At 46.6% G+C, this 13,270-nt stretch overlaps 1 pseudogene; it reads left to right on the top strand.

Annotated features, from left to right (window-relative positions):
* The window catches only part of LOC101353768 (phosducin-like protein), a 12,905-nt pseudogene extending 3,762 nt beyond the window's left edge, over positions 1-9,143 (top strand).
* The last annotated feature ends 4,127 nt before the right edge of the window (positions 9,144-13,270 follow it).

Raw genomic sequence — 13,270 nt, 5'->3', positions numbered from 1 at the left:
CCCATCAAAATGCACATTTCCCACCAAAAGGCCCCAAGTCAGGCACCACAGACTCCGGCAAACAGCCAGGCTGCTCCCGCCTGAGGTGTGAAGGCAGGTGGGCCCTCCGAGGGGTCTGCCGGGCTCAGGCCTAACTGGAAGGAGCCACCCAGGGGTCTGCGGCCTGAGCAGGGCTGGGTCCCGAGCCCTCTGGGGAGAGCCAGCAACAATCCCTCCACCCGAGGTCCTGAAGCCTGCCCAGGACCCTCATGCTGACAGGAGGGAAGGCGGAGTTTGGAGCCACGTCCCAGATTAGGGCCCCTGGTAGCAGATCTTCAGGGCTCTGGGTGAACTACGGAGTTGGAAACATGACTCTCTGTCTGTGCTCGTTCATTCACTCAACAGACAATTATCGAGTGCCTGCTGGTGGGGGCCACTCTTCTGGGATGCTGGGGTGGAGGAGACCAACAAGCTGGGCATGGACCTGTGGGGCTCAGAGCCCGGGGCAGCGGCAGGGAGACGGGAACGTAACGGTCCAGTGGCCAGTAGGGGCTGCAGGAGGTCTGCTAAAGCTGGTGGCTGGGGGAGGGGGGTGGCTTCTGGATGTGGAGGGCCCGCCTGTGAGATCTAGGGCAAGGGCATGCCAGGCGGAGCGGCAAGTGCAAAGGCCCTGGGGCTGGTCGGTTTGGTGTGTTTCAGGACAAGGCTAGTGTGGCCAGAGAAGGGGGGAGCGTGGGACAGGAGGCCCGGGCAGTGATAGGGCCCTGCAGACTGGGATAGGCATCAGGACAGGGCTAATGTGGCCAGAGAATGGGGAAGCGTGAGAGAGGAGGCCTGGGCAGTGACAGGGTCCTGCAGCCTGGTGTAGGTAGGCATCAGGACAGGGCTAGTGTGGCCAGAGAACGGGGGGGCGTGGGAGAGGAGGCCTGGGCAGCGGGCAGTGGCAGGGACGTGCATTCTGGGGCAGGCATCAGGACAAGAGCCGACAGGTCTTGCCCCTGCTGTTCTCAAGACAATATTTTGGGGGAACCACCCTTCTCAGAATTGCAACTTTGCTTAATCGCACATACTGTCCACGCCTGGCCTCGCCCCCCACTCCGTCTGCCTGGGGCTTCGCATTGTAGGGGTGTCAACCAGGCCAGCCTCTGCCTCTTCTACCCACAGGCCAACCACCCACCACTCAACGCCTCCGTGGCTTGGTTAGTGGGAAGGATGCCCAACACCTCTGAACTTCCACATCCTTCCAGCCTGGATGATTTCTTCAGCGTCTCATTGGAAAAAGGGGCTAAGGAAGTCTAGCGTTAAAGAAATTTGGGGATCAAGTGTGGGCTCCCTACTTGCAGGGTCGACTTGAGTAAGCCACTTAAGCCTTTAGCTTCACATTCTTCATCTGTGAAATGGGAAGACCATAAGGCCCACCAGACGAGGTCTCTAGGGCCTCTCCCAAAGACCAGCTAGAGCCCCAGGCCTGCGCATGCTTGGCCCAGAGCCCACCAGGGCCCAGCCAGACCCTGGGGACAGTGGCCCCAGCCCCCCAGGAAGGTAATTGGGGGCTGTTTGTGCTCATTAACATATTCTGTGGACAAACGTGTTGCTAATCACATCAGCTCTGAAGTACAAATCAGGCCAGCCCAGCCCGAGCTGGTTTTCAAAGAGTCAGGGGCCTGGCGGGTTCTGGGGCTTCTCCAGCACTGTTTGCTCCTCTCTCTAAGACCACAACTTCCCGGGCTGGTGACAAGGAGCTGCGAAGAGCAGGGGCCCAAGCCCAGTGTGTTGGTTGGGGCGGGGGAGGCCCCAGCAAAGGGAGAGACCGCCCACCCAGCCCAGGCCAGCTGGTGCCCCGGGCCTGGCCCCGCAGCCTGCAAGGGTGCCTGCACAATCCCTGCACCCTGCTCTGAGGGTCCTGGTTTCAGTGCGGTGGACACAGCGTGTACACGGCATTTCTCACCCTGGGACCTCCAGGGGTGTTCATGGTGGCTGAAAGACTCCCCAGGTTGAAAAACAGCGGAGTGGTTGCCTACCTTATCTATTGCTGCTGTAACAGAAATACCACAAGTGGGCGGCTTTAACAAACAGAAGTTTATTTTCTCGTAGAGTAGGAGGCTAGAAGTCCAGAATCAGAACGCCGCCCCTAAGGGAAGCGTCTCTCTCTCTGTCGGCTCCGCGGAAGGTCCTTGTCTCTCCAGCTTCTGTTCCTTGGTTCCTTGGGGATCTTCATGCCGTGTGGCATCTATCTTCCCCCATTTCTGCTTGCTTAATCTGCTCCTTTGATATCTCAAAAGAGATCTACTCAAGTCACACCCTACAGTAATATTGCCTCATCCACAACAAAGGAAATCCATTCCCAAAAGGGATTTAAAAAAAAAATCTATTGCCATTGAGTCGATTCCCACTCATAGTGACCCTATAGGACAGAGAGTTTCTGTCATCTTTACAGATGCAGACTGCCACATCTTTCTCCCGCAGAGCTGCTGGTGGGCTTTACCCGCCAAATGTTTGGTTCGCAGCTGAGTGCTTTAACCACGGTGCCACTAGGGCTCCTTTACCACAGGTATAGGGGTTAGGATGTACAACACATATTTTGCGGGGACACAACACATATTTTGGGGGGACACAATTCAATACATAACGGTGGTGACAGACAAGCCCTTCAGAACCATCAAGATCTGGGTTCCAACGCTGCTCTGCCACGTGCCTGATGTGGGATCTGTCCAGACTTCCCTCATCTATGGGGTGGGGATGAAGATGCACTGCAGAAGCACAGGGCAGGGGCGGGGTGAATCACTCCTAGGAGTAGCGGTTTTCCCCACCTCTTGAGCACAGCGGTGTTTCTGCTGAACATGGAAAGGAAGCTTCTTGAAACTCCCCTTCTTTAGCTGGGGTTATAACCTCTTTCGCATTCCTACCCTTGTCATTTTTGCTCTCTTTCTCTTTTTATCTTAATTGGGATTGCCAGGGATTGTTTTTCCCATTTTACTGGTCATTTCAATAAGCCACCGTCTGATTTTATTCAGCTTTCTGCTATTTTTTATCGTCCACTTGACTAATTTCAGATTAAACCCCTTTCTTACTTCCTTTTAGTTTAGTTTCTTTCTCTACTTACTTTATTGAATATTTAATTGATTTTATTTTCAGTAGCTTATAACAATAAAAACATCTAAGACCATAAAATTTCCTCTAAGTATAGGTTTTGCTGCATGCCTAAGTTTCATTACGAAATGTTCTCTCTCTAGCTTTCTGGTTAATTGAGAATATTAGTTTTTATTTCCTCTTTGGTTTAGGAGTCACTAAAGATTGTGGAGTCCCTGGGTGGTGCAAATGGTTAACACGTTTGGCTGCTTACTGAAAGGTGGGAAGTTCGAGTCTACCCGAGGTGCCTCGGAAGTAAGGCCTGGTAATCTACTTCCAAAAAAACAGCCATTGAAAACCCTACAGAGCACAGTTCTACTCCGGCACATATAGGGTCGCCATGAGTTGGAGTTGACTCAACAGCAAATGATTTTTTAATAGAATTAAAAACAATTGTTGTTCATTTATTGTCTCATTGTATTATAATTTTCTTGAAGTGACTTAATAAATTTTCTTAGTGGCCAGATACTTGATTCATCTATGAGACTGTTCCTTGTTCCACAGAAGTGAGGAATGTATGTACAATCTCTTTCTTTAGGGCACAGTGGTCTCTCTTGTTGCTATGTCGTTGTTGTTGTTGGGTGCCATTGAGTTGGTCCCAACTCATAGAAACCCTGTGTACAACAGAACAAAACCCTGCCCTGTCCTGCGCCATCTTCACAATCGTTGGTATGTTTGAGCCCATTGGTGCGGCCACTGTGTCGATTCATCTCATTGAAGATCTTCTTTTTCACTGACCCTCTACTTTATCAAGCACGATGTCCTTCTCCAGGGATTGATCCCTGCTGCTAACATGTCCAAAGCACATGAGACGAAGTTGTTGATGTATTGCTCAAATTCATATCCTTTATGTCTTTGCTGATTCTTTGGTTCTACTTCAGTGTTTCCCAAAGTGCAGGCCACGTACGCCTAGTGGTTCAGGACACGGCTGCGGGTATCTCCAGGGAGACATAACGTTGGCTCCTGGCCCCGGGTGCAAGTGGCAGCTCTCTGCAGTTCTTGGGACCTGGAACAATTTATCCTGCCATACAGTCCTCTCAGGGGCCATAAGGGACTGTTAGGACACCTGGGGAAGTCCTTGGAGGGTCTGCACTGTTCCTCGATGCTGCGGCCTCCTCAGAGTCTGGGGAAATCCTGGACTCTAGTTAAAGCACCCCACTCTTGTCTGTCAGTTTTACCTTCTGTGGTGGCGTGTTGCTGTGTTGCTGGAAGCTATGCCACTGATATTTCAAATACCAGCAGGGTCACTTATGGTGGACAGATTTCAGCGGAGCTCCCAGACTAAGACAGACTAGGAAGAAAGGCCTAGCGATCTACTTGTGAAAATTAGCCAGTGAGAACCTTATGGATCACAACAGAATATTGTCTGACTCATTTGCTTTGGACACATCCTCAAGAGGGATAAATTGCTGGAGGAGGACATCTTGCGTGGTGAAGTAGAGGGCCAGGAAAGTGAGGGAGACCCTTGGTGAGGTGGATTGCCAGGAGAGCCACAACAACGGACTCAAACATGCCAGCGATGATGAGGATGACGCAGGACTAGGCAATGTTTCGTTCTGTTGTACTTGGGGTTGCCAAGAGTCGGCCGACTTAAAGGCAGCTATCTATCTACCTACCTACCTAACTGCAACTGCCTACCTATCCTTCCATCTGTCTGTCTTGGTCATCTAGTGCTGCGATAACAGAAATACTACAAGTTGATGACTTTAACAAAGAGAAATTTATTCTGTTACAGTCTAGTAGGCTACAAGTCCAAATTCAGGGTGTCAGCTCCAGAGGAAGGCTTTCTCTGTCGGCTCTGGAGGAAGGTCCTTCTCATCAATCTTCCCTTGGTCTAGGAGCTTTTCAGCGCAGGAACCTCAGGTCCAAAGGACGCATTCTGCTCCTGGCATTGCTTTCTTGTGGTGTGAGGTTCCAGCTGTCTCTGCTCGCTTCTCTCTTTTATATCTCAAAAGAGATTTGCTTAAGACACTATCTAATCTTGTAAACCTCATCAATATAACTGCCGCTAATCCATCTTATTACATCATAGTGATAGGATTTACAACACATACGGAAATCACATCAGATGACAAAATGGCAGACAATCATACAATACTGGGAATCATGATCTAGCCAAGTTGACAGATATTTCTGGGGGACACAATTCAATCCATGACACTATTTATCTAATCTATCTACTTGAAGCCTCCAGGAGAAGTCAGCCCTGTTCTCCACTGCTGGTCCCTGCATCCCTCCCACTACAAGGAACCAAAATACTCAGTTGGCCTGCCTACCCTTGTTGTCCTGTGGTCCCAGAAGGGAGTGGGCTGCAAAGACAGTTGGGTATATGCTGAGCCACCATCTTTCCTGTCTGTCTGTCAAATTCTGCTCCCATTACCTATTGCTGCATAGCAAACTATCCCAAAGTTAGTGGCATAGAACAACAGCCATTTTATTAGGCTGATTCTGTTGTAAGGAACTCGGACCGGGCACAGGGGCACAGTATGTCTCTGTTCCATGGTATCAGAGCCTCAATTTGGAAGGTTCAAATGGCGGAGGCTGGAACCATCTGGAAGCTTCTTTACATGTCTCTGTCTGGGCTGGGATGACTCAAAAAACAGACTCACTGGCTATTCTCTTAGCACTCAAGGCATCAACCCACTTCTCTTCCTGTAACCAAGAGCCACCCCCTTCCTTCTGGTGCCAGGAGCTGCCAGCATGAAGGGAGCCAGACTGAACTAGGCCGGGCATCACGACTACTCTGGATGATAAATTGCTGGGGGAATAGCTGCAGTACCGCTACAGCAGCAGTGAGGATGAGGACAGCGACCACGAGGACAAGGGCAGAGGCAGGAGTGCCCTGGCAGAGACTGAGATGGCAGGCAAAGGCATCTCAGTTAACACAGGTCCCAAAGGTGTGATCAATAACTGGTGCCATTTCAAGCAATTGGAGACAGAGCAAAAGCAGGAGCAGTGCCAGGAGATGGAAAGGCTGATCCAGAAGCTGCCAATGACCTCTAGGTCTCATGTGGACGGAGAGGAGGAGCCACAGAAACAGAAGGACTTCCAGGAGAAGATCAGTGGGAAGATGATGCTGAAGGAGTTGGCCATGATGAATGAGAACCAAGGTGATGAAGAGTTTCTGTAGCAGTACCGGAAACAGAGAATGGAAGAGATGCAGCCGCAGCTTCACAAGGGGCCCCAGTTCAAGCAGGTTTTTGAGATCCCCAGTGGACAAGGGTTTTCAGACATGATTGATAAAGAGGAGGAAATCACCCTCATCATGGTCCATATATATGGGGATGGCATTCCAGGGACCGAAGCCGTGAATGGGTGCATGATCTGCCTTGCTGCAGAGTACCCAACTGTCAAATTCTGCTGAACAAAAGGCTCATTATTGGGGCCAGCAGTTGGTACATCAAGAACGCCCTTCCTGCCTTGCTGATCTACAAGATGGGTGAATTGATTGGAAATTTCGTTCGTGTCACTGACCAGCTGAGGGAAGATTTCTTTGCTGTGGACCCTGAAGCTTTTCTAAAGGAATTTGGATTACTCCCAGAAAAGGCAGTCTTGGTGCTGACCTCTGCGCGTACCTCTGCCGCCTGTCACAGTGAGGATAAAAATCAGAAACCAAAACCCATTGCCGTCAAGTTGATTCCAACTCACAGCTACCCTATAGGACAGACTACAATTGCTCCATACGGTTTCCAAGGAGCACCTGGTGGATTCGAATTGCCAACTTTTGGTTAGTAGCTATAGCTCTTAGCCACTACACCACCAGGATTTCCACAGTGATCTGGAAATAGCTTGAACAGATAGTCTAACTGCATACGTCTCTCATTGTTTGGGCCAGAAGATATATGTCCGTGTGTTGTTTTTGTTCTTTCCTGTGTCTTCCAGCTTTCTCGCTGTTCTTCATAGTCCCTTTTATTATGTGTAAAGTCAAGAAATTCTTAGATTAAATCAGAATGCTGAATCACCTTGTGGTTAGCAATAAAGTGGCTTAAAATTGTGTAAACAGGAGACCAAAAAAAAAAAAAAAAGACTCAGCTAGGACTGTCACTGCAGCACCTATACGTAGCCTCTCCAGGTAGCTTGGGCTTCCTCACAATATGACCACCATGTGCAGTTGGATTTCTTCCATGGTGGTTCAGAGCTCCAAGCACCAGTGGTCCAGTGAACAAGATGGAAGCTGCACCACCTTTTATGACCCAGCCTCAGAAGTCACAGTGTCACTTCTGCCTTATGTTATTGGTCACAGCAGTGAGAAGTCCATTCAGACTAAAGGGGAGGGGACATAGACCCACACCTCTCAATGGGAGAAGAGTCAAAGAAATCACAGCCATTTTTAACATCTCGACAGAGCCTTTTCTGTCATTTTATCCAAGGGTCTGGAATCTCTTGTTGTTGTTGTTGTTGTTAGGTGCTGTCGAGTCGGTTCCAACTCATAGCTACCCCATGCACAACAGAACAAAACACTGCCCAGTCCTGTGCCGTCCTCACAATCATTGCTCTGGTTGAGCTCATTGTTGCAGCCACTGTGTCAATCCATTTTGTTGAGGGTCTTCCTCTTTTTCGCTGACCCTCTACTTTACCAAGCATGATGTCGTTCTCCAGGTACTGGTCCCTCCTGATAACAGGAATCCCTGGGTGGTACAAGCAGTCAGTGTGCTCACCTGCTAACCAGAAGGTTGGAGGTTTGAGTCCACCCAAAGGCACCTCAGAAGAAAGACCTAGCAATCTACTTCAGAAAAATCAGCCCCTGAAAACCCTATGGAGCCCAGTTCTACTCTGACACACATGGGGTCACCATGAGTTTGAGTTGACTCAACGGCAACTGGTTATCTGTCATGGATTGAATTGTGTCCGCCAAAAATATCTGTCACCTTGGCCGTGTCATGAGTCCCAGTATTGTATAGTTGATTTCCCTATGTGTTGTAAATCCTATCACTGTGATGTAATAAGATGGATTAGTGGCAGTTATATTGATTAAATCTACAAGATTAGACAGTGTCTTAAGCCAACCTCTTTTGAGATATAAAAGAGGGAACAGAGCAGAGACACATGGGAACATCATACCACCAAGAAAGCAGTGCCAGGAGCAGAGTGTGTCCTTTGGACCTGAGGTTCCTGCGCTCAGATGCTCCCAGAAAAAGGGATGATTGATGACAAATACCTTCCTCCAGAGCTGACAGAGAAAGCCTTCCCCTGGAGCTGACACCCTGAATTTGGACCTGTAACCTACTAGACTGTGAGAGAATAAATTTCTCCTTGTTGAAACTATCCACTTGTGGTATTTCTGTTAGAGCAGCACTAGATGACTAAGACATTATCGAAGAGTCTAGGTGTTATGGATTAAATTGTATCCTCCTAAAAATATGTGTTTACTTCTTGCCCCTTGTTCTTATAGAGAAGCCCTGGTGGCATAGTGGTTAAGAGCTCAACTGCTAACCAAACGTTGGCACTTTGAATTCACCAGCCACTCTTTGGAAACCCTATGGGGCAGTTCTACCCTGTCCTATGGGGTCACTATGAGTTGCAATCAACTGGACAGCAAAGGGTTTGGGTTTTGATTTTGGTATCTGTGGATGTGGTCCTGTTTGGAAATAGGGTTTTTCTCTTATTATGTTAATGAAGTCATACCAGAGTAGGGTCAGTCTTAAACCTAATCACTTCTGAGTTGTGAAAAAGAGGAGATTAGACACAGCGACAGGGGAGAGAGACATCATGTGAAGACTGTCTACAAGCAAAGGAACCAATGGAATGCCTGGGGCACTTGATCAGGAAGGAATGGACACAGCTGAGACCCTGATTTGGACTTCTAGCCTCCAGTGCTGTGAGAAAATAAATGTCTATTCTTTAAAGGCCCCACCTGTAGTGTTTCTGTTATGACAGCACTAAGAGGCTAAGACATGGGGCATTTGCAGAGAGGCACATGCAAACAGATCATTCTTGAGAGGATGTTCTGAGGGTTCACACCTGCCTGATGGGGTCTCAGGCTGTTTTAGCGGCTGCGAGTGGCCCTGGTGGAAGAGAGCCCATTGTCAGTATGAGGTCAGCCTGGCAGATGAGGAGTTCTAGCCCATCCTTATTAGCACTTGCTGGAGCGTGGAAGGCTCTGAGCCCCCTCTGTGTAGAGTAGGTGTCACCTCAGGTGCAACAGATCACACTCACTCACAGCAGGGGGTGATTTAAGGTGGGACGTGGGGAGCAGCACACCACATTGCATCTCACAGTGAGAAGAAGGTTTCCTTTCAGCCCTTCTCATGACAAAGAGAAAGTTTCAGTTTGGTGATAGTCAGTTCTTAACACCTCTTTAGCACTTGCAAACCTCCATCTTTAAAAAAAGAGGGCCAGACCCAAGATCAGAGCTTTGGGCAGGCAACTGCATCCTGCAAGACATGCTTAGCATCATTTCACTTTCACTGCACTTATTTTCATATGACCTTCTGTCCATGGCAAGTGTCTTAGTTCTCTAGTGCTGCTATAACAGAAATCCCACAAGTGGGTGGCTTTAACAAACAGAAATTTATTCTCTCACAGTTTAGGAGGCTAGAAGTCTGAATTCAGGGAGTTAGCCCTAGGGGAACTCTTTCTCTCTGTCAGCTCTGGGGAGGTCCTTGTCACCTTTCAACATCTGTGGGCCCAGTGTTCCTTAGAGAGTTCCAGGTGTCTCAGCATCAATCTTCCCTGGGTCTAAGAGCTTCTCAGTGCAGGGACCCTGGGTACAAATGATGAGCTCTGCTCCTGGCTTTTCTTTCTTGGTGGTAGTCAGGTCCCTCTCCCGGCTTCTCACTTCTCTCTCCTTTTATCTCTTGTAAGATAAAAGGAATGACTTAAGCAAGGGTGTGACTTGAGTAAGGGTGTAATCTAAGTTACACCCTCTTGTAAGACTGTGACTCAAAATATACCCCACACTGATCCTGCCTCATTAACATATAGAGGTTAAGAGGGGCCAAGATGGCAGAGTAGTCAGATGTTTCCGGTGGACCCTCTTACAACAAACACCTGAAGAAACAAGTGATTCAATTATATTTGGCAATCTGGGAGCCCTGAACATCAAAGGCAGAGTTGAGGAACCGGACTGAATGGCAGGGGGAGGGAGAGACAGTTCAGCAGCAGCGAGGAGTTGCCATACCTGACCCAGCAAGAGCCTGAGCCCTTCAGGCCTGAGAAGCTCAGGGGTGAGCGGTGAGGCAAGCAAGCAATGGTGCTCGAGAGGTATATTCTGCACCAGGAGAGACCCTGCCACCAAGAATCCGCTTCGCCACACAGAAACAGTGAGAAGCAGCCCTAGATGAAAGATAAGTACTTGTGTATGGCTTACTGCACTGATCAAAAACACCCCACTAAGGGAAAAATCTTTCTCACATTTACCTCCCTGCTCCCTGCTCTGCACTGGGTCCAGTACCAGCTTCAGCAATTGCCAAGTCCCCAGGGCTGGAACAGGGACACCCCTTCCTCCTGGATACTCAGGGGCGGCCGTCAGCCCCCTGCCTGGCTCAGAAGTGTGTCCACCTGCTGCAGTCTGATGCTTAGGCCTACACCAATCAACCATGCCTGTCTAGGACTGTAAGTGAGAGCCTATACCACACACGTGGTGGCTATCTATCTGGGCACCAGGTGATTCCATACAGGAGGAGTGGGTGGACTCCTGAGCTCACATACCTAGTAATAGACCTAACCACCTGGTGACAGGACATTAGAGCTTCAAAGGTGCCAATAATCAAACTAGCTCATATGAGCAGCCTATTTGGGCATAACAAAATAAAACAAGAAGCTAAGACACAGTAAGCAAACATAAAATTAAATATAATAACTTATTGATGGCTCTGAGACAACAGTCAATATCAAATCACACAAAGAGGCAATCCATGATGGCTTCAGCAAGCTCCCAACATAAAGAAACTAGAAATTTTGCAGAGGAGGAAAACTTCTTGAAATTACCAGAAGCAGAATACAAAAGATTAATCTACAGAACTCTTCAAGAAATTCGGAAGGAAATCAATCAAAACGCAGAACATGCAATAGAGGAAATTAAAAAGATTAGACAAGAGCATAATGACAAATTTAACAGGCTGCAAGAATCCACAGAGAGACAGCAATCAGAAATCCAGAAGATTAACAATAAAATTTCAGAATTAGGCAACTCAATAGAAAGTCATAGGAGCAGAACTGAGGCAATGGAAGTCAGAATTAGTGAGATTGAAGGTAAAGCACTTGACACCAACTTATCTGAAGAAAAATCAGATAAAAGGATTTATAAAAATGAAGAAACCCTAAGAATTATGTGGGACTCTATCAAGAGGAAAAACCTACGAGTGACTGGAGTACCAGAATGGGGGGATAACAGAAAATACAGAGAATTGTTGAAGATCTGTTGGCAGAAAACTTCCCTGACATCACGAAAGATGACAAGATATCTATCCAAGATGCTCATCGAACCCCACATAAGGTAGATCCCAAAAGAAAGTCACCAGGACATGTTATAATCAAACTTGCCGAAACCAAAGATAAACAGAGAACTTTAAGAGTGGCTAAGGATAAACAAAAAGTCATCTACGAAGGACAGTCAACAAGAATAAGCTTGGAGTACACAGCAGAATCCATGCAGACAAGAAGGCAACCGGATGACATATATAAAGCCTTGACGGAAAAAAACCTGCCAGCCAAGAATTATATATCTAGCAAAATTGTATCTCAAGTATGATGGCAAAATTAGGGCATTTCCAGATAAACAGAAGTTTAGGGAATTTGCAAAAACCAAACCAAAATTATAAGAAATACTAAAGACAGTCCTCCGATTAGAAAATCAGCCGCATCAGATAAAAACCCAAGTCTAGAACGCAGAACAGAGCAACCAGATATCAACCCAGACAGGGAAGTCACAGAATTAAATTAAAGCTAAACCACTGAAAATAGGGAAACAGATGTCAATATGCAAAAGATGACAACATTAAAACAAAAAAAGAGAGACTTAAAAAATGTAAACATAGATTTTTCACAAGGAGAGGAAGTCAAGACAATATAAAGAAATAAAAGACTGGTATAAACTTAGAAAACTAACGGTAAATATTAAGGAAACTAAGATTCCTACAAGTCAAAATAAAAAACTAGAAAAATATAAAGACTCAGCAAACACAAAATCAACGGCAATGAAAAAGATGAAAATACATAAAGAAAAATGGCTCAGCACAGAAAATTAAGTAGAACAAAGAAACTGTGAACAACATACAAAGAAAGACATCAAAATGACAGCACTAAACTCATACCTATCAATAATTACACTGATTGTAAATGGACTAAATGTACCAATAAAGAGACAGAGAGTGGCAGATTGGTTAAAAAAAAATACAATCCATCTATATGCTGCCTACAAGAGACATACTTAGACTTAAAGACACAAACAAACTAAAACTCAAAGGATGGAAAAAAATATATCAAGCAAACAACACTCAAAAAAGAGTAGGAGTGGCAATATTAATCTCTGACAAAATAGACTTTAAAGTAAAATCCACCACAAAGGATAAGGAAGGACACAATATAATGATTAAAGCATCAATACACCAGGACGACATAATTATAATAAATATTTACGCTCCTAACAACAGGGCTCCAAAATACATAAAACAAACTCGAACAGCACTGAAAAGAGAGAGAGACAGCTCCACAATAGTAGTAGGAGACTTCAACACACCACTGTCAGTGAAGGATAGAACATCCAGAAAGAAGCTCAGCAAAGACACGGAAGATCTAAATGCTACAGTCCACCAACTTGATCTCACAGACATATACCGAACACTTCCCCCAACAGCAGCCAAGTATACTTTCTTTTCCAACACACATGGAAAATCCTCCAAAACAGACCACATATTAGGCCATAAAGCAAGCCTTAACAAAATCCAAAGCATCAAAACATTACAAAGCATCTTTTCTGACCATAAAGCCATTAAAGCAGAAATCAACAACAGAAAAAGCAAGCAAAAAAAATCAAACACATGGAAACTGAACAACACCTTGCTCAAAAACTACTGGGTTATAGAAGAAATTAAGGGTGGAATTAAGAAATTCATAGAATCAAAAGTGAATGAAAACACATCCTACCAGAACCTTTGGGACACGCAAAAGCAGTGCTCAGAGGTCAGTTTATAGCAATAAATGCACACATCCAAAAAGAAGA

This window comes from Trichechus manatus, unplaced genomic scaffold (assembly GCF_000243295.1).
Source record: "Trichechus manatus latirostris isolate Lorelei unplaced genomic scaffold, TriManLat1.0 scaffold00113, whole genome shotgun sequence".
Classification (NCBI taxonomy): Eukaryota; Metazoa; Chordata; class Mammalia; order Sirenia; family Trichechidae; genus Trichechus; species Trichechus manatus.
Note: the sequence above shows the minus strand (reverse complement) of the source record. Positions and strands in the feature narration are given on the sequence as shown.